Below are 21,777 nucleotides of genomic sequence, written 5' to 3' on the forward strand. Positions count from 1 at the left end.
GCAAGTGCCCTTTGTCTCTTCTTACTTCACCCCTTGAGGCGGTGACCATCCAGGATTCAAGGATGACCCCTGGCTATTGCTCTGGCAACCAGCAGGTTCAGGGCTGGCAACTTAGGGCTTGGTGATGCCTCTCATTGAGATGGAGAAGAGGAGAAGAAGCAGAGTAGAGAAAAATGACGAGTCCTGTGTCCTTTTCATCTATCATGGACTGTCTTACGATTTGTTAGAAATCAATCAATAAGGATATGAAGGAATCCATTTTTTGTGTAGTTGAAAAGACAAAACTTACCTGTATAAATAATTCGAGGACATTTTGAAGCTGGACATTAGTTGCAAAAGGATATGTTTGCTATTGATGACAGGTACAAGGGATGCAAAAACACTTGAAGTTATGGGAGCAGGAGTAGTAAGGTAAAAAGATGGGACCATGAGTGAGCTTTGAAGATTTAGTTGAGTGGCAAAAAATAAGGGGATGAGAAAATTGTGACCAGGTACACTATCTAAACAAAGCCACAGCTGCAAGAATGAGGCAGATGTGCTTGAGAAGCACTCAAAGAAGTGTATAAAAATTGCCCGTAGCTGTGGTCCAGGGTGCACTGACATTGAAGAAATCATAATACTGAGTGAACATAAATTCTGGGAATAGAAGTCGTACAAGATGGGCAACATCGTTTTTCCTGCAGGGTTTGGTAGAAAGAACATGCATTTTGGAATCAGATAAGCTCATTTTCATATCCTGGGATCATTGCTAAAGAGCTTTATGATGCCAGGCAAATGAATTAACCTCTGTGAGTCTCAAATTCCCCTTGTGAAAATGAGAAAAGCAATACTTAAGTTGCAATATTCTTTGGAATGAATGAGATGGTACAGAGTAAATGCTCAATATATGTTCATTCCTTTCTGGTGCTTTTTTAAATTAATTTTTGTTGGAGTATGGTTGCTTTACAATGTTGTGTTGGCCTCCACTGCACAACAAAATGAATCAGCCATACGCATACAGATATCCCCTCACTTCTGGACTTCCCTCTCATTCAGGTTGCCACAGGGCATTAGGCAGAGTTCCCTGTGCTATACAGTATGTTCCCATCAGTTGTCTATTTTATACATAGTATCAATAATGTATATGTGTCAATCCCAGTCTCCCAATTCCTCCCACCCCACCCCTTTCCTCCTTGGTATCCATACATTTGTTCTCTACGTCTATGTCTCTATTTCTGCTTTGCAAATAAGATTATCTATACCATTTTTCTAGATTCCACATATATGTATTATTATACGATATTTGCTTTTCTTTCTGGTGCTCTTTTTGAGTCTCTATTCATCTAACTTACCCAAATGAAATATTTGAACAGGGTATCTGGATTCCATGCAATATGGAGCTGATCCCAATGTCCATTGACACTAAAGAAGTTTTTCAAGCTCAAGGGTTGTAGAAAGAAACCACGATGAAGTAATCTATATGCAGGGCTGATAGATAGATAGATAGTTAGATAGATAGACAGAGGTAAAATTGTAATCTTGAGCATGAATATGCTTTAAAAATTGCAAATAGCATATGAGAATGTGAACCTGGTATAAATCACCTGCTGGTTTCTCCTCATGAACCTGTACCCTTAGTCAGTATGAGGAGGGCACAGTCTGCCCAGGTCCACGTCCATTTCTGCTGCTGCCGCTGCCCTACATCTCCCCAACTGCTACCACGTCCAGGTGTCAGTACGGAGTCCAACTGCCTCAGAGTCAGCCCTGAAATTTACAAGCTTTCTGCAACTGCGGAAGGAAATATTTTATTGCTCTTGCCTGACTGTCATGGTTAAGTGAAATAGCCTTGCTCTTCATTTCTTTCTTTTTTCTAAATTTATTAATGTGCTTATTTAATGCATTCCCTTTGATCACTATACCTATTCATATTCACCCAACCACACGCCACCCCACCCCACGGGCAACTATGTTTTTTGTGTTTAAAAATTTTTAAACACATACTTTAGCATATGTATGTTTCATTAATGGACTACATGATGACACATTTGGTCATTTTTAGCTCTTCTGCCTCCTTCTTGACTTCTATCACTAGGCTATAAGCATCTCAGAGATGGGCCCAGGTCTTATTCATCTTTGTCTCTCCAGGATTTAGAACAGTATCTGCAGAGTAATTCTCAAAAAAGTCATATAGATTCAGATTCTACAATGTTCCAGAGACCTAAAGATTACACACCTATGAAATATTTACAGCACAATTCAAGATGATTTAATTATGCCTGCTGACACAACTTGTGAATGCATTACCCAAACTCTGTACAGCCTGGATATTAAGAATCAAGCTGGGCTCCGACAGAGGACCTCGGTACAGTGCAGTGATTATTATTCTTCTTATAAATGTTACCACTTGATTTCTTCACCCCAACCTTTGTTCCACATCAAGTCACCTAGGGTTTCAAGGCAAGAATGCTGGAGTCCTAAGACCCATGATTAAATCCCGCCTACTAGCTCTATCAGACAGCTTTCTTAACTTCTTTATGTGGCCAGACCTTAAAAAAGAGGGAGGAAGAAAAGACACAGTATTATTATAAGGATTTGTGTATAACAGAGCTGAAACATCAAAGTAAAAAGTTATTAGGGATCCCTAGAGTAAAGTGTTAGCTACTTTTCTCAACTCTCAAGGACCATGTCATGAATAAGTGTGTGTCTGGGAGTGAGTGTGGAAGGACAGGGGTGTATGAAGTATATGGGCCTGATACTCTGCTAGTACACACTGCTATGACCACACAGGTTGTAAATATTGAAAAATTTCCAGACTAGTTGATAAGTAGCCTCCAACCCACCCCATGTTCCTAGCCCAAAGTCCTTTATCTGTCCCCTGGGGTCTTCATAGGCTTTCAGGCCTTCCTGCAACTCAGCAGTGCAAGTTCTCCAGGACCTGTTCAGGTGCCAGTCTTCCTGCTTCTGTTCCAGTTAATCATGCCTCTGCTGAGCTGGCCGTTGGCTATTTTAGACACATGTGCGTGCAAGTGTGTGTGTGCACATGTCACAGTGCCTCTGTGAATCTCTCTGCCTTTCTCCCTCACTCTCTCTGCTTCTTTCTGCACAAGGATTCCATTCTTCTCTAACACAAGGATTCATGTACTTATTCTTTTCTTAAATTTTTTTAAAAAATTTTTGGCCGCTTCACACAGCATGTGGGATCTTAGTTCCCAGACCAGGGATTGAACCCTCGCCCCCTGCATTGGAAGCGCGGAGTCTTAACCACTGGACCACCAGGGAAGTCCCTTCATTTGCTTATTCTTGGTTGTTCCTCACTTACACTCTCAGCTTGCCCAGAGCCATCATAACCTCGCCATGCCCTCGCCAAATCCTGACCCATCATTTCAGCCCCTATAGCTAACTTCCAGGTTCAAATTCCTGGTGGCAGTTACCCAAACTGACCCAGTTAGGTTTTCCATTCAAAGTCACTTCACCGACTCCCAGACACCTTGACCTGGCCAGCAAGATAGCAGGGGGATGGGGGGACAATGGTTCAGGCTCCCTTGGAAGGGTATGGGGGTGGTGTTGATCTTCACAGAACGGAGAGTTTTTGTAGGCATTAATTCTGAATGAATTCGTCGGAGTTCACCTGAAAGGGTCTGGAACATGATAGAGAGCCAATAAATCATTTCTGAAACTGATTCTGTGAGAAGCTAAAAGTTAGTCGAAGACCAGTTGCACCACCTGCCACTTGGGACATTGGGTTTCATGGAGTCTCTGGGCTTTTGGATCTTACATAGCAGAGGGGAGGAGTAGAACTGCTGCTTGATGGGACTGTTGTGAGGCTGAAATAAGAAATGCCGTGTGTGTGTGTGTGTGTACGTGTGTGTGTGTGTGTGTGTACGTGTGTGTGTGTGTGTGTGCGTGTAGTGGTGAAGGATTGGGAGCAAATCACTCAACTGCTTACATCAAACCCTTCCGAAAAAGTGGAGTGGGGATTGTTGGAAAATGGAAGTAACACATAGAATCTCAGGCAAGACCAACCCTGGTATGGATTGGAGAGGGACCCTCACCTGAAGAGAGGCCTGTGAGGCTTTCTTTATTTTTATTGAACGATAGTTGGTTTACAAGGTTGTGTTAGTTTCAGGTGGACAGCAAAGTGATTCAGTTATATATTTCAGACTCTTTTCTATTATAGGTTATTACAAGATATTGAATATAGTTCCCTGTGCTGTACAGGAGGACCTTGTTGGTTATCTATTTTATATATAGCAGCGTGTATCTGTTAATCCCAAACTCCTCATTTATCCCTCCCCCCACCTTTCCCCTTTGGTAACCATGTTTGTTTTCTATGTCTGTGAGTCTGTTTCTCTTTCGTAAATAAGTTCATTTGTATCATTTTTTAGATTCCACGTATAACTGATATCACATGATACTCCTCTTTGTCTGACCTTCTTCACTCAGTATGATAATCTCTAGGTCCATCCATGTTGCTACAAATGGCATTATTTCGTTCCATTTTGTGGCTGAGTAGTAGTATTCCATTGCACATATGTATACCGCATCTTCCTTAACCATTCATCTGTCGATGGACACTTTGGAGGCTTTCTTTCAGAGCAATGCCATAAAATGTGGGTTCCACCCTAGTTTCACATTCCTATAGGAAGCACCTGATTGGCTCAGCTTTGTCTCTTTCTCTAAACCAATCGGCCATGGCCCAAAGACAGCAGTTTTGGGAGGGAAGGAGTAGGAAGATACAGCTTGATGGCTGGGGCAATTGCTGTGGATGCAGATCAAATGACATGAAATTGGCTCACTCTCTGACACGTAATAGGCATTCAATATATTATTATTGTGTGATAGTGCCATGAAAATTGTGAGGAGCTCAATATTTTCCTGTATGCCTATTACATTGCTGACCCTGTGCTACATTCCATAGGGGAGAGAGAAGTAGAAGACATACCCTATCCTCAGGGATCTTACAGTCTTGATGAAAAAAAGGATAATACATATCTAAGGGTTTGATTCTATAATACAGATCACAAGTGTCAAAAGAAATAATGGAATACCTTTGAAAAAGAGACAGGGGTGGTGGTAAATGAAAGAAAATTCCAAGAGACAAGTAGACGTTTTGTAAGAAAAATAATTTGGAAACAATTGATTTTGAGACTAGACTGGAAAGTGATTTTCTGTTCCTTTTCCTGAGAAGTCTCATACCCATAATAAAAATAGACTTATTTATAAAGCCATTGATTGCCTTGTGTATACAGCTAAGAATATAAAATAGGAGAAGGGTGCGTTCCATTTCGACAAATGCAGAAATAGTAAGGAAATGTCCTCATCATTTCTCCACTGCTCCCTCTGGATCTTTTCTGTTCTCTCTGACTCACTGCCTTGCCAAGCAATTTAGTTTTATCCCCACAAATGAAGCAATTTACATGATTTGAGTTTGGCTTTGTTTGTGTGTTACTGAAAAATCTCCTATACCTTCACCATCCATTATCTTGAACAATATCATAAGGATATTTGAAAATAAATTTAAGAAAAATATATCACAGGGGCTTCCCTGGTGGTGCAGTGGTTAAGAATCCGCCTGCCAATGCAGGGTACATGGGTTCGAGCCCTGGTCCGGGAAGATCCCACGTGCCGCAGATCAACTAAGCCCGTGTGCCACAACTACAGAGCCCGCATGACACAACTACTGAAGCCCGCGTGCCTAGAGCCCATGCTCTGCAACAAGAGAAGCCACCGCAGTGAGAAGCCCGCGGACCACAACGAAGAGCAGCCCCCACTCGCTGCAACTAGAGAAAGCCCAGGCACAGCAACGAAGACCCAATGCAGCCAAAAATGAATAAATAAAATAAATAAACTTATTTAAAAAAAGAAAAATGTTATCACACACACACACACATCCAAGATCAGACTGTAGTATTAGGAGATAAATTTACGTTCCCACTACTCTAATTCAGGCTCTTTGCCTGTTCATAAAATGGGAATAGAAATAACTCTTAATATGATAAAAGGGCTGAACTTTGATTATGCACCAGCCTGTGGATTTTTGTTAGGGCTCTGCCTCTGACCTCCACTTTATATTCTATCTCGTGCAGGCGTTTTAATATTGCTGCATCCTGCTTTCCTGCAGCAAGAGGCAATTTCATAATGAATGGTCCTGCAGTGCAGCAAGACCAAGGATGCCTTGGACATGACATCTTCAAAAGAGGTGGCTGCTGCACAGCTCAGAGGCTGGAGGGGTCTGTGTGTGTGTGTGTGTGTGTGTGTGCGTGTGTGCACGCTACACTGAGACTTATTTAAAGCTCTTTCTTCAGGGCTGGCTGGTCCAGGAAGAATAATTCTGACCCTGTCTTTCCTTTATTTTACCAAAAGAAAAATGCCCAACATTTTTCATGCCTTATCCTAGGTATTTGATACCTATTAACTCATTAAATCCTCAAATCAACTCTAAAAGGTACATATGATTGCTATCACCATTTTACAGATGAGAAAACTAAGACACAGAGAGGTTAAGAAAATTGTCCAGATAAAACAGCTGGTATGGTCTAAAGACACAATCTGAACTCAGGTAGTTTGACTCCAGAGCTCACGCTCTTAATCCCTTCACTCTCCTGGAAGAAGACATTTGGGGGGCCCGTCTACACGGACACCAGAAACCAGCAGGTTATTCTGAAAAAAAAAAAAAAAAATTCAAAATACAACCACAAATTAAAATACTCAATTTCAGATCCTTGACTCCAGACAGAATGGCTACACAGTTCAACTTGATCTGGAACTACAGCCCTACGCTCTTCTTGCCCCTCTGCCTTACTTGCTATTAATGAACTTGACTCCCATTTGCACCAATGAACTCCCTGCCATATTGACAGAAGAGCTGTTATCTCCCCGTATTCTGCAGAGAAGTGACCTCATTTAGGGCATAATGACCCTTTGTGGCTGTCATGGTTATTATTATTATTATATCTTTATGAAGTGTACATTGTGTGCCAGGCTCTATTCCAAGCACTTTACATGCATTAGGTTATTTAAACCATGCCACAACTCAATGTGGATTACTATTGCTATCCTCATAGTACAGTTGAGAAATCAAAACTCAGTGTCTGAGGATGAAATGAAATGTTGCTAGTAAAGCCCATTGCTCAGTGCCTGGTGTATGATAAGCACCCAAAATTGTAGCTGTTGTTATTCTCACCATCATTATCATTTATCGTTATTTTCTTTTTAATATTGCATTAACTGGTCTTTACATTGCACATAGGAGAACGAGTCCAGGTTAGAACTCAAATCCATGTGCTTCCCAAACCTATGCTCTTCATCATCCCATAAAGTCTGTGTCCAGAAATCAGCAGCCAAGTTGTGAGAGAGCTGAGAGCCAGTACATCTGAAGAGAGCTTAACAGATAGGGTGTGTGCAGCTGGGTGTAGATAAGAGACTCAGGGAAGTAGAAATCATCTTTTGTGTATTCTTTTTCGCACTGGAGGACCTAAATGTGACCAATGGTCAAAACTTGGGAGAGGCAGATGTTTAACTCTACTTAGGGTGCATTGTCACATCCATTCCAACCAATAATGGAATGAGATTTCCTGCACAGTAGCCTGTGCTCCTGTCCTTGGAAATCCTGAAGCAGAAGACATGCAGCCATCGTGAGAGGCTCTGGGAAGAATTTCTGGAAGGTGATGCCATGGAAGAGTGAACCTCAATTCCCCCTCATACAAATCTGAAATTCTACAATTTATAAAGACCCCTGTGCAGCCTAGGAAATTCCCCCTTCTTTGTCCCAGCTCAGGCATCAAGTCTAAAGCCTTTTCTGTTGTTCTTCTTCCATTCCAGCCCTTTCAAGTCTCAGGACCTCAGAAATTAACTAGTAAATTAATGATGTTAATGTATCTGGTTTTCAGTGGATTGATGCTACTCCTTCTAGTGAAAATAAACAAAACAATCAAAACCATAATTGAATGAATAAAATACATTTATTAAAGAAAATTAGAAAATAGAAGGAAGAGGAGAAAAAGATAATTCACCCATAATTCTTGTTAATATGTTGACACATATTTTTCCAAATCTTTTTGTAATTTCGCAATTTAGAAGACAAATTCTTGAGATACAGACATGGCTCTAAATATAGGAATAGTCTGTATCGTGACAGACTGAAGATTGTCCATACTTTCCTTGCAGTACGCCAAATGTTGAGCACTTAATTCTGTGCCAAGCGTTGTATCAGATATTAGCAACATACAACCAAATAGGTCATCAAGATCCCTTCTGCCAAGATGTTCACAGTCTAGTGCAGGAGCCCAACAAGTAAACAGAGCCCAATAAATGTATGTGTGTAATAAGAGTTGTGGTAACAATAAGCACATATAGTTTTATTCGGGCTCCTAAAAAATGTTCATGCTAACACAAATAATGCTCATAATCACAGTAACTAACAGATTTCAAACTTTTTTACACTTATTTTAGCTGGTTTCAACCTTAAAACAATGTTAGAAGTTGGTAAGCATTTTTATTTTTATCTCCATTTTAAAAAGGAAACAAGATATAGGCACCTCTATGTTCATTGCAGCATTATTGACAATAGCCAAGACATGGAAGCGACCCAAGTGTCTATCTATAGATGAATGGATAAAGGTGTGATATATAGATATGATACACACACACACACGCACACACAAAATAGAATATTACTCAGCCATAAAAAAGATGAAATCTTGCCATTCATGACAACATGGGTGGATCTAGAGGATGTTAGCCTAAGTGAAATAAATCAGACAGAGAAAGACAAATACTATATGATTTCACTTATATGCAGAATCTAAAAAGCAACAACAACAAGAAACCAAACCAGACAAAATGAAAAAAGAGAATACAGAGAAAACAGGTAGTCACCAAAGGGGAGAGACATTGTGGGGACAGAACAGGTGAAGGGGATTAACAGGTACAAACCTCCGCTTATAAAATAAATAAGCCACGAGGATATAATAAACAGCATAAGGAATATGGTCAATGATATTCTAATAACTTTATATGGAGACAGATGGTTACTAGACTTATCATGGTGATCATTTCATAACGTATGCAAGTATCAAATCGCTATGGAGTATACCTGAAATTAACATAATATTGTACATCAACTGTATTTCAATTATAAAAAAGAAAGATAATAATCTATAATGGAGAATTAGGTATTTCAGATTATTATATATATAACAATCACTTTGCAGTACACCCGAAACTAACACAATATTGTAAATCAACTATACTTCAATTAAAAAAATGAAAGGAAAGAAGGAAGAAGAAAAGAAAGAAAGAAAGGAAAAGAAAGAGAGAGAGAAGAAGGGGAGAGAAAGAAAAAAAGGAAACAGAGAAATAAAATGGAAAGATTGTGGGCTTTTGAAACAACCAGATTACATCCAACTTTAGATTCTGGTGCTGACTAGCAGTGTGGTCCTAAGCTGATCACTTAGTATATTTACCTACCTCTCAGGGTTTACAAGTAATATCTGTAATGTGCCTGACACATGGTGAGTATTCCCTAAAATACATCTTTTCTTATTGACCAAAGCTCAAAATAAGTCAGTGACTTGCCCAAGGTCACATAAGCAGGAACTCTAAATTCTCTTGATTCTAATCCCGGCTTCCTCTGGATGTGTCAATTATAGCATTTAGGTAATCGTGTATTGCTGGCAATGGACAGTGCCAAAAATAGAACAGGTACCCCATATTTATTTATATCTAAATATCTATATAGATGCATTTTGCATATTGTTCTTTGTTTTTATTCTTTGTGCCCAACCAAAAAAATTACATCAAAATTGTCTTATATTTTTCCCAGTAAAAATCTATTGCCCAAATCCTGCTTCACATTCCATGATGTCAACACTAGAGATTACAATTAGATCAGGGAATTAGAACTCATTACACCTGTGGAAAAATCCATCCAAAAACCTGCAAAGTTACTCTGCTCCTAGGACATGGCCCATTTCCCTTCCAGGCTATGAGTCTACTCTCCCATGGACTGAGCTGAAGGGCCCCCCAAAAACCTCTTAAGATACCAGTTTCACATCTGTTTCAGTTTAGTGGGCAGTGAGTCCCTTCCACAGAAGATGCTCAACTTCCTTGGCCCCTTTAAAATAAACAAAGCAGGGCTGATGTAGAAAACAAAGGCAGTGAGGGAGAGAAAACTCTCAGTGGAGCAGGGAACTGCCTGATGACCATGAGTCAGCAGGGTAACAGTGTTGTGTAACATGAAGGCATGATGCTAAAATGAGCCACAGCATCTGAGAACGACCACAGAATCTGGAGCTGCAAGGGATCTTACAGCAGTCTTTTTCAAAAAAAATTTTTTTTGATGCAATCCACAATCAGAAACACATTTTATAATTGCAACCCAATACACACACATATATAAATAAATGTACAAATAAAACTTTTATGAAATAATTACTATCCTTACCATGTGAAACATTCTAATGCTGCCTATTCTAAACCATTCTATTCTTCCTGCTTCCCAATAAATTAATTTCTCAAGATGCTAATGGATCATAACATGTAGTTTGGGAAAAAAAAAAAAACAGATTTGGAGAATATCTCATTCAACCCCCTATGCAATGCCCATGAAAATTCTGAGTCATGTCAGTATGGGGTACTCCTTAATAATGTCAAAGTCATTCAAGACACTTGAGTTTACAGATAATGATGCAACAATAATGGTATTCACCAACCGTTTTGAGCACTTTTCTACACACTAGGTCCTACACTTGTACTCCTAATCTGTACACTATTTTATCCTCACAGATGGTTCTTTATATGAGTCTATTATCACTTCCAGTTTACAAATGAGGAAACTGAGGGCGCCACCAAAAGCTAGTGACTTCTCACAAAGGGCCGTCTAACCCACTGGGAGCTCAGTTGCTTGCAGTTGAGAAGACTTTGGGCAGCAAGCCTTTTGTTGCATTTGCTTTACCCCTTAGGTGTCATTTTATCCTGGCACTTAAGCCCCTTTTGGTCTTGCCCCAGCTTTCTGTACCAGGAAGTTCATGTGCATGCGGACCCAGGGCTGGTCCTAGATGATAGCCCTGATCCAACAAAACATCCCTGGAACTGTATCTTCATGCAGTTCACTCCTCCATCTTCAGCCTGTTGGCTTTCATTATCAGGGTCAAAAATGCTACAGCAATCCCAGGCACCATAATCTGACTTGACTTGCATCTAAAGCAGAAAAAGAGGAAAGGGAAGGTAAAAGGCTTTCTCTTCATTATTTCTAAGCTGGAAGACTTTTCTCTGAACGATCTCAGAATTCATCTGTTTGCCTCTCATTGGCCAGATCCTAGTCACCAGCTCACCTAGGATCAGTCAGGTGGGCATATTGCCACTTGTCCAAAATCATGATCCTGTTGGTAAGGAAGGGGCCATGGCTGTTGGGAAGGCAGCTAATAGTGTCCGCTACAGTGACTTTTGGGGATCTGGATTGTACTCAGCTCATCTATCTCCCCACTTTCTCCCAAGGTTGAAGTCCCACTCAATCTTTACTAAACTTTTTTTTAGCTCTTTCTGTGTACCACATCTTGCTAATTTTAAGTCCTTTACTCTTGTTCTTCCCTTTGCCTGGAACATTCCTTACCCTACCCCTATCCTCTTCTGCCTTGCTCATCCCTACTCTTGTCTGAGGTCTTGAGTAAATGTCCTCTCTTTCAGGAAACCATGGCTGAGCAATGGTCTGGGTGAGGTGCCTCGCCTACCTGCTCTCTGCTCAGCTGAAATTTACTGAGTTCAGAGGTCATGTCTGCCATTACATTTCCTGTGTCCTCAGTCCCTACCAAGGTACCTGGTTTTTTATAAATATTTATTGAATGAATGAGTAAAAGTCACAGTTGTTAAGTAGAAAGGGCACTATATTTTAATAACTAATTTGAGCATGAATATCAAATATTCATAAACCACATAATGCAATTACAGGAGTATTTATCTCAATTTTATTCTATTTGAAAACAAGATTCAAAGAGATCAAGTTACATGTTCAAAGCCACATAGCTGTGAAAGGTAGAGACAGGATTCAAATCCTGGTCTGATTCTAGAATCCAGGGATATTCCACTCCACCACACTGGTGCACAGTGAGAGATACTACAACTCTAGCCCTAACTTGTGGTTGAACCTAGATAGGGGTGGACAAATATTTTCTGTAAAGGACCAGATAAAAAATATTTTAGGTTCTGAGCCACATACAGTCTTTGTTGTAACAAATCTACTCTGTTGTCATAGCTTGAAAGCAGCCATAGACATTATGAATGTGTGGTTGTGTTCCAATAAAAATTTATTTACAAAAACAAGTAACAGGCCAAATTTGGTTCACAGGCTATAATTTGGGGACCACTGACCCAGAGTAATTCAGTTCCCTTGACTTAGCTTTGGATTCTTCATAAATAAATTGATGGTTTGACTTTGATGCAACTTAGGTGACTTTCTACTCCGAAACTCAACTATTAATTATTGTTCTGAAGCCAAGAAAACATCCTGTTTTACTCACATTATTAGCAATAGGAAGGATACAGTATAAGGTTTTATTCAATTAAAATATAAACATAAAAAATTAACATGTGCTCTAAAAAATATTAAAAAGAAGTACACAAAGAGTAAAGTGAAGTGTTTGCCAACATAAACTAAAAGAACCAAGAAAGGAAAAGTTTAGCTACATATATATTTTTATGTGAGACCTTTTCTTGCTTTGGCATTTATGATCTATTGGATAACCTAACACTTCTTTAAAATACAATCTTTCTATTTTTAGCCTCTACCATCTCTTAGAATATAAGTTCCATAATTCTAGTCTTTAAACATTGATTCTTGCTTTTAGAAGTTTGTAATTCACATATTAATAAATGATTGTGAATATGGTCATTCCTTATAAATCTTTAGAAATCCATAAATAAATATTTACTTACATCATAGGATTGTTGTATTAAATAAGATGATGTACCTGGCACAAAACCCGACAGGAAGGAAATGTGTCATACATTGTGATTATTTGGGGGATTACTGACATTATTAAAGTGAGTTTTATTTGATATTGATGAAAGAGGCAACGTCTTATTCATTAGAGCTGTGGTCCTTAACCGGGGGACAATTTTGCCTCCCAGAGAATATTCAGCAATATCTAAAGACATTTTTGGTTGTCACAACGAGGGGTGCTTCTGGCATCCAGTGGGTAGAGACCAGGGATGCTGGCAAACATTCCCCAGTGCACGGAACTACACCCCACAACAAAAAAGTAGCACTATTTTCAGTAGTGCCAGGGTGCAGAAACTTTGCATTACAGTAACACCCTGTGCCTGGCACAGTTCCAAACATAACACAGAGTAGGTTGTCAGTAAATGTTTGTGACTGAGTGAATGGATAACTGAATGAGTGAATGGATAACTGAATGAGTGAATGGATAAAACCAGTCACCATCATGATAATATTTTGCTTCTGCCTTGTATCAGTACTTTGCTAAGGAAAACTGAGTCTATTGAATCCATACTATTTAATTGACATATATATACACTAGATTATACGCTTCATGTCAGCTGAGACACTGTATGTATTGTTCAAAGTTAAGCCTCCAATGCACAGCACAGTGATGACACATAATGTGTGCTCAATAGATAGCGGATGAATAAGTGAGTAATCAAAGAATAATTGAGGGTAGTTCCCTTTGCCTATTATACTAAATTCATTCATTCTACCATTACTTTTTTAAAAAATTTTTTTAAATTTTATGTTGGAGCACAGTTGATTAACAACGTTGTGTTAGTTTCAGGTGTACAGCAATCAAATAGCACAGGGAGATCAGCTTGGTGCTTTGTGACCACCTAGAGGGGTGGGAGAGGGAGGGTGGGAGGTAGACACAAGAGGGAGGAGACATGGGGATATATGTATATGTATAGCTGATTCACTTTGTTATAAAGCAGAAACTAACACACCATTGTAAAGCAATTATACTCCAATAAAGATGTTTAAAAAAAAAAGACCATTACTTATTGAACTCAGCCATGTCCCACCTCTATCCTTAGAGCTGAAATGATGGGATTTCCTTTTCACCCTCCATCCCAGCCCCATCCCCTCCTTCCAAGAGCAGCTTTGCATGTCAACATAAAATTCATGTCATTCTGTTTTTCCACAAACAGGAAAAAATATCTGTAAAGCAAACCCCAGCAGCAAAGTACAGCCCTGCTTGCTCAACACGGACAGGCTGTGTGCATTTTTATGGGGTAGAAATAAATATGGAGATAATTATGCAGAAGGAGCTGAGGCAGACAAGACAGGAAGGCCTGCTGAACACGTCAGCACACAAGAACCGGAGAATTCTGCTGAGCTCCAGGCAGCAAAGGAGACTTCAGGCCCCCGAGGGATGAAATGAGTGTTGTTCAGTGATGGAAGAGGCAGTTAACACAAAAGGTTTTTTGTTTTCTGGTTTTTGTTTTTGTTTTAAGCCATTGCCTTAAAGGAAGAAAGAGAAACATTTAGAGAATCATCCATTCTAAAATCTCCCTTCTGGGAGATTCTTTCCCAGGAAATATTAACCTTGGATTTATTAACCCTTGGTTGCCTACAGATGTCCTGGAATCCATAACGTTTATGTAAGGTTATTTTTTCAGATCTCTATTTTTCTCTGGACATCTGTTATTAGATTCATGATGAAACAAACAAAAGGGTTAGTAACCACTTAGCCACTGCTCTAGAACCCTTTAATTGTATCAATTAATGTTTTTGACTACTTAACACATGCCAAGTACCGTACTTAAGAATTGTGCATGTATTTTCTCCTTGAATTGGAAAAATAACCCTATGAGGTAGGCATTTTTATTGTCCCCATTTTCTGAGGATTAAGGAGGTGATTGGACTTGACTGAGTGTGGAGGCCAGAACCCCAGCAGTTCCAACCTCACCTCCCACATTTGCTTCAACGATAACTCGATGGTACCACTGCTGACATGGGTGGATTTCATCAGACAACTACCTACGTGGCTTTGGGTGAGTCATTTATCTCCTCTGAGCCTCAGATTCTTCATCTATAAAATGGAGTTAGGAATGATAACCATTCCATCAGGTTATCATAGAGGTTACATATAAAGAGTTTAGCACAGTGTGTGTCACATATAAAGTAGGAAATAAATGGTAACTCCAATATCCCACTACTGAATTTCCTACTACTTCGCTTTACAGATAAGGAAACCAAAGCCCGAAGAGAGATGTGACTTTCCCAAGGTCACAAGTCCAGGTGAAGACCATTCAAGGACTGAATCTCAAGTCTCCCACTAACGATTAGGGGTAATTTCTGCTGCACTTCATCTCATCCAGCATCAGGGAGAAATCCCTCTGCCCTAACGTGACAGGGGCCACGCAGAAGTAAGCAAATCCAAGGACCATCGGAAAAGGTGATCCTCAGTCCAAACATCACTATGAATATCTGCAAACCATTTAAAATGACATTAAGCAGCTACACTCTTTTTTTCTTTTTTAGTTTGTTCACTGGCGGTTGATCTGAGTGAAATAACGAAAGGGAAGAGAAGTTGGCAAGGGAGAGATTGGAGTTCTGTCTCTTTATCAGAAAAATCCTGACAAAATCACTACCTACATCATTCTTTCCACAGAATAGCATGAAAGGATCAAGCAGTCATCGGTTTTGAAAGGCAAACCCTAGCGCCAAACTGAGTGAGCGGTGTGACCTTGAGCAAGTGTCTCAGCCCCTCTGACTCTTCACGACACTCAAGTGTAAAGTGAGGTGAGGTGCTCACTTGACAGTGTTGGCAGAGGAGTTGGATGAGATCGTAAGACACTTTGAAAACAGTTAAAGTCAGGCTCTGAAGTTCAACAGGAATGAGTTCGAATCCTGACTCACCATTTCTTCGCCACGTGACTGAGAAAGGCACCTCACCCCTGTAAACCTGATAATCCTCATCTCTAAGTTATAACATTAGTATCTACATCATAGAGTTATTGTGAAGATACAGTGCACTGATATGCATGTAGAGAACTTGGTAAATTGCCTGGCAAAAGTTTAGGAGTTTGACAAATGCTAATGAATAAGTATAGTAAATTATTGTCCAGCATAATTTTTTACTGAGCAAGACTGTTGCTGACGTCCTCTGAATTGATCTGTACATTCATCCATCAAGCATACATTGAGTAACTACCCTCTGCCAGGTTTTGTGCAAGATTTTACACACTGCCTTTAAAAGTCTAGAACTCATACTTGAAAAGAAACAATACAGAATTCAGGAGGACATAAAAAGTGTCTTAAGTATTTGAAGAACTATCACATAAAAGTAGTTTTCGTTTCCACATTTCCAGAGAGGAAAATGAGGGCCAAGTCATGAAAAATTAAAAGATGGAACATTTTCATTTTGCAGAAGAAAGATTTTGCTACTGATTAGATCCATCTAACAATAGAACTGTTAGTCTTGAAAGATAGAGAGCTTCCCATTATTGGAAACAATATATTATTTATAATATAAATAATAATTTATATTTTAATATAAACAATATAATATATAAATAATAATGATATATATTATATATTACATACAAATAATATAATAATATATATAAATAATATAAAAATAATATTTCATTGTCTTCCATCCCCCGCCGATGGACATACTGGGTTTCCAAATATGTCATGCCATTTCACATGCATCTCTGGGACTTACACATACTCTTCCCTCTGCCTAGAAAGGTCTTCTCCCACCACATACACATGGTCATCTCCTAGTCAAGGTGTGAAGTTCCCCAAAGTTATCCTATTCTCTGTGATCCCGTGAGAAGTTGTGCATCCTCTACGAGAACATTTCCATTGCTCTAATTTTTGTAATCTATGCCATACTCATTTGGCTATTTGGGGAGCCAGGACTATGTCTCACTCCATTTTGTGTCATTTTAGAGGCTGATAGTCTGCCTGCACATAAGATCCTCAATCAGTTAAGTGCTGAATGATAACTGGTAAATAACTGTATCTTGAAAACATCAGAGAAGAAAGGTTTTAAATCATCTTAGACCACTTCTACATATGATCTATGTCAAATAGGCTAGCCCTTTGCTGAGAAACATACACTCCAAAATCTCAGGAGTTAAACCCTATTAGTTTATTTCTCACTCATCCAGGATTATCTGTAGGTTGGGTAACTCTACAGGGCACCTGTGCTCTGTGCTGTGACTCAGGGATCAAGGATGCTTCGTGTTGTGACTTCACCATCCCAAATCAAGGCCTCCATGATCTCCATGGCAACAAAAGAAAGATGGGAAAATCTCAAAGGTGTTTTTTTTTTCTTTCCTGCATCATATAGAACTAACAAACTTCACTTCCACTCACATTTCTAGCCAGAACTAGTTCCATGGCCTCATCTAACCTCAAGGGGAACTGGGAAATATAATTTTCCATAGGCCTAAAAGGGAGGAATAAGAAACAGGATTTGCTGAACTCAAAGTGTCATCTCTGCCACATGGTCATTGGGAGAGAGTATAACACATTTTTAGAGTGCTATTAATGTTTGCCACCGTTCAAAAATAATGAATTTGTGCAGTCAAAAGAATGTACTGAATTTATTGAAATTACAGTTTATCCATGTACTAAATATTATGTAGCAATTAAAAGTTATATTAGAAAAAAGCTTGATACAATATTAACAGAAAAGTGTTAAAAATAATATATACAGCATGTCTTCACTTTTATCAAAGAGTAATATATATGTACATATACACAAAAAAGACAGGAAGGTTACACACCAATGACATAAGTCTGGTTATCTCTAGACGGTGGTATTACATATGTTTCCATTTTCTTCCTTGGGCTTTTCTCTATTTCCTATTCTTTTAAAAGATTTTTTGATGTGGACCATTTTTAAAGACTCTATTGAATTTGCTACAATATTGCTTCTGTTTATGTTTTGGTTTTTTGGCCCCAAGGCATGTGGGATCTTAGCTCCCCGACCAGGGATTGAACCCGCACCCACTACACTGGAAGGCGAAGTCTTAACCACTGGACTGCCAGGGAGGTCCCTCTATTTTCTATTTTTTACAAGAAAGAATTATTAATTTTGTTATCAGGAAAAAAGGTTTTCCTCCTAATTTACCAAAATAAGGTACCTGCTGAGCCAAGAAACTATTAAATCACTCAAGAGTGGAATTATCTTTTAGTGCTTTTTGTCCCTATACTCCTATGGACTCATGAAATCCATCCAAAGAGAGCAGGACTTTAGCCTTCTCCTAAAATGATAGGTCTAAAAATAATACCCTGCGGAGTTAAGACTTCACATGTGAGAAATGCCAACCCTAAATCTAAGAGGAAAAATCACCAGGTTGTGAAAACAGTACAAGCACAGGCTGTGCCAGGTGCCGGGTGAGGGACCAGGGACCCAGCAGAGAGCTTGCAATGGGTGCAGCAGCCATCAATCCCACCCAAGAAGGCATGTCTAGAGCCCTGCAAAAAAGTCAGGAGCTCGGGTGTACTTTGAGACAAGGGAAAAGAATACAGGAGAAAGGCTGAGTCTACCCTCAACCACCAGTTGAGACTCTACCAAGAGAGAAGAGACTCACAGCTCATCCCCTACAGCTCCTTCAAAATGCAGATGCAAAATAAGTAAACTCAGAGAGGTGCTGTGACTTGCCCAAGGTCGCACAGCAAGTTAGTGCCTCAGCCAGAACTAGAATGTCTGTTTCTTGGCTCCCAGTTTTCTGCTTGCTTTGGTTTGTTTGTATTTTCCCATTACACTTTACTACTTTCAATACCAGTCAAAAGTTAGATGACTCGGTCCTTGTGTAGACTGCCACAAATCATCTCTGTGACCTCGGACAGAAGTCCAATCTCTCTTGGCCAGTCTAGAAATAATGACATCTGCCCTACTGGCCCAAGTTTGTTGAAGGTGAATTGAAATAATGGACCAGAAAGTACTTCTAATTGTTGAAAGAGATAGAGACAAAGAAAGGAAGAAAGAAGGAGGGAAAGAAGGAAGGAAGGAAGGAAGGAAGGAAGGGAGGGAGGGAGGAAGGAAGGGAGGGAGGAAGGGAAAGAGAAAGGGGAAAAAAAGGAATGAGAGAGGGAGAGAAAAAGGGAATGGGTTATTATTACCAGAAATATACCTATTTTCTTTTTTTATTAGCTAAATGCCAGCTGGTCAGGGTGGTATGGATACCTGAAATAACAGAATTAACAGCATCATGACCTGGATATGCTGCTAAGCTAAAGAGGTCAAAGTGCTGAATTCTACTCAAAGTAGCGAGATGCTGCTAAATTGAAATGCTTCCTCATTGTTTAGGACTTAAATTCTCATGACCTCTTGCTTCCTGTCACCACAAGTGTATTCAGCGAATACACAACTTTTAGTGCTAGAGGAAAAGGTCGGCTGTGAGAGCTCTCCCTTTGAGTGTGTGGTTGTCTTGCACAAGCTTCCCAGAAACTGTGGTTAACATTACATTTCTCAGAAAGCCCCGCCACCCGCCTCCTGCTCCGTGTAAATCACCTTCTCCTCATTAGGCGTAGCAGGAGCTTAACTAAGGTCCAGTTCACTGGGCGAAGGTTAGAATGCAGAATCGTGGTTCCTCTTAGACATCATCTTGTTAAATATGCAGGTTTTATAACTTTTATTCTCTGAATTCTAGTCCCAAATATTGTTCCATCAACTCTTTCTATAATTTAATTTTCATATACATGCTTCATACAATTTGTCTTATTCATGATGAAATCATCTCATTCATTTCTAATTTAGCAATGCAGTTTAAGTGACATTTTGGCAACACAGGAGTTACACAAATGCAGTCTGTTTTGAGCAGTATTAAAATACCATGTATAGTTTACCTAAAGAACATTATTTTACCAGCCAATCAATGTTCTTAGGTCCATAGTCACAAGCGCTATAGTTAAGAAGGTTAATATTCAGTTTGTAACGTGCGGGTGTGTTGTTTCGACCCTCCGGGAAGTCTGATAACCTCAAATCACTGAAGAGAAGAAAAAGTCTGAAATGGTCACTACTGGATCATGGTTTTCAGGCCAAATGCTCACCTGAAGCTTGGTCTCCAAAGACAGAATTATCTTTAAGATGAAGATCCAGAACCAGATAACAGGTGACTTCCTGAGTAGAATCAAAGGTTCTTCCCTGGCCAGTACACAATTCTGAACCTGTTTCCCTGGAGTCTTTGTATTACCTGCTTCTTATCATATTTACCTTTTTTCTTATCTGAAAGTGCATAGTAGGTTGCATAGTGGCCCCCAAAAAGATATGCCCATGCCCCAGCAGCTGTGAATGTGACGTTATTTGGAAAAAGGGTCTTTGTAGATGTAATTACATTAAGAATTTTGAGATGAGATCTTCCTGGGTTACCCAGGCAGGTCCTAAATCCAATGACAAGTGTCCTTATAAGAGACAGAAGAGAAGGAGACACCGAGGAGAAGAGAGAAGGCCGTGTGAAGACAGAAGCAGAGATTAGAGTGATGCTGTCACAAGCCAAGAAACACCTGCAGCCACCAGAAGCTAGAAGAAGCAAGAAGGGGTTTTTCCCTAAAGCTTTTGGAGGGAGTGTGGCCTGCTGACACCTTGATTTTGGACTTCTGGCCTCCAGAACTGTGAACACATTTCTGTTGTTTTAAACCACCCAGTCTGTGGTAACTTGTTGTGGTAGCCACAGGAAACTAGTACAGGGTGAGACCCCAGATCTGGGGGAAAACAGGACGGTGGTAAAGTCTCGTACCTGAATTAGAAAAACAGACTTGGGCAGCCTCTCTCCAAAAACTACTAAAGTGTGTCTCAAAGTCTCTTACCTCTGAATCTGGCACCCGGGATTCAGCAGGGAGCATCTATTCCATGGTCCTAAGAATGGACACAGTCACTCTGCGTCAAAGCACCAAACTGTGGTTTCTATCAGCATGAGGTCTGGAAACCAGGCAGAGGAAAATGTCTGCTACCTCTGTGCCTGGGGATGAGAGATATCTAGCAGGCAGGAGACACAGAGATTAATGAAATGTAGATTTCTTTCAAGTTCTTGGTGAAGGTACAATAAAGGTCCACAGATCTGGCTTTGAAATGAGCCGTCAAATGGACAGTTATATTAGGAGGAATGTGCTTTTTCTCTGAAAAAATAGAAAAATAAGTCCCTTAGCAAGAGCCCCAGGAAAGCTTATTACATTCATAAAATATTTTTCTTTCCTTTTCAGTGCTTGGTAAAGATTAAAATGAGAAGACAAATGGTACTTCATTGCTTGTTTTTATGTGTGTGAACCAAAAAAAAAATACTGTAAAGATTCAATTAAAAAAATAAAGTTTCTGAAAGAACTATGTAATCTGAAGTTCCCTGGTACAGACTCATAATTTGGAGGTGATACACAGAAGGCTTGCAGAATTACTAATTAAAGAAATTGGCTAAAAAGGAATCATACTTCCCTGAAATGGTTCTGAATCATCAAGTCTAGGGGCTGAAGAAGGGACGCAAGAGATCATTTTGTCATCTCCCAAATCAAACACTAAACCAGAAAGATCCTTGTCTGTTCTTTTCCATAAGCCTCCAGAAAAGGAAAGAATTTTCCTTCTCCCTTGATAGTGTAACCATTCGGTGAGTCACTGAGTCAATATTGAGCATTTATTTAGCACCCAGTTCGATATTAATTGGAAAGAATAAAATTGTTCTTGGCATGACTTGGGTAGGCAGGAGAGATGAGACATTCCGGGAATTCAGCTTAGTAAAAGTTCTCAAGCCTTAGTCCTTGTTGTTCCCATCTTTTATCGTTTTATTAGCCTCCATTCCTTCGTCAGTAAAATGGGGATAAAATATTGCCCACTTCAC

The sequence above is a fragment of the Eubalaena glacialis genome, chromosome 17 (assembly GCF_028564815.1).
Source record: "Eubalaena glacialis isolate mEubGla1 chromosome 17, mEubGla1.1.hap2.+ XY, whole genome shotgun sequence".
Classification (NCBI taxonomy): domain Eukaryota; kingdom Metazoa; phylum Chordata; class Mammalia; order Artiodactyla; family Balaenidae; genus Eubalaena; species Eubalaena glacialis.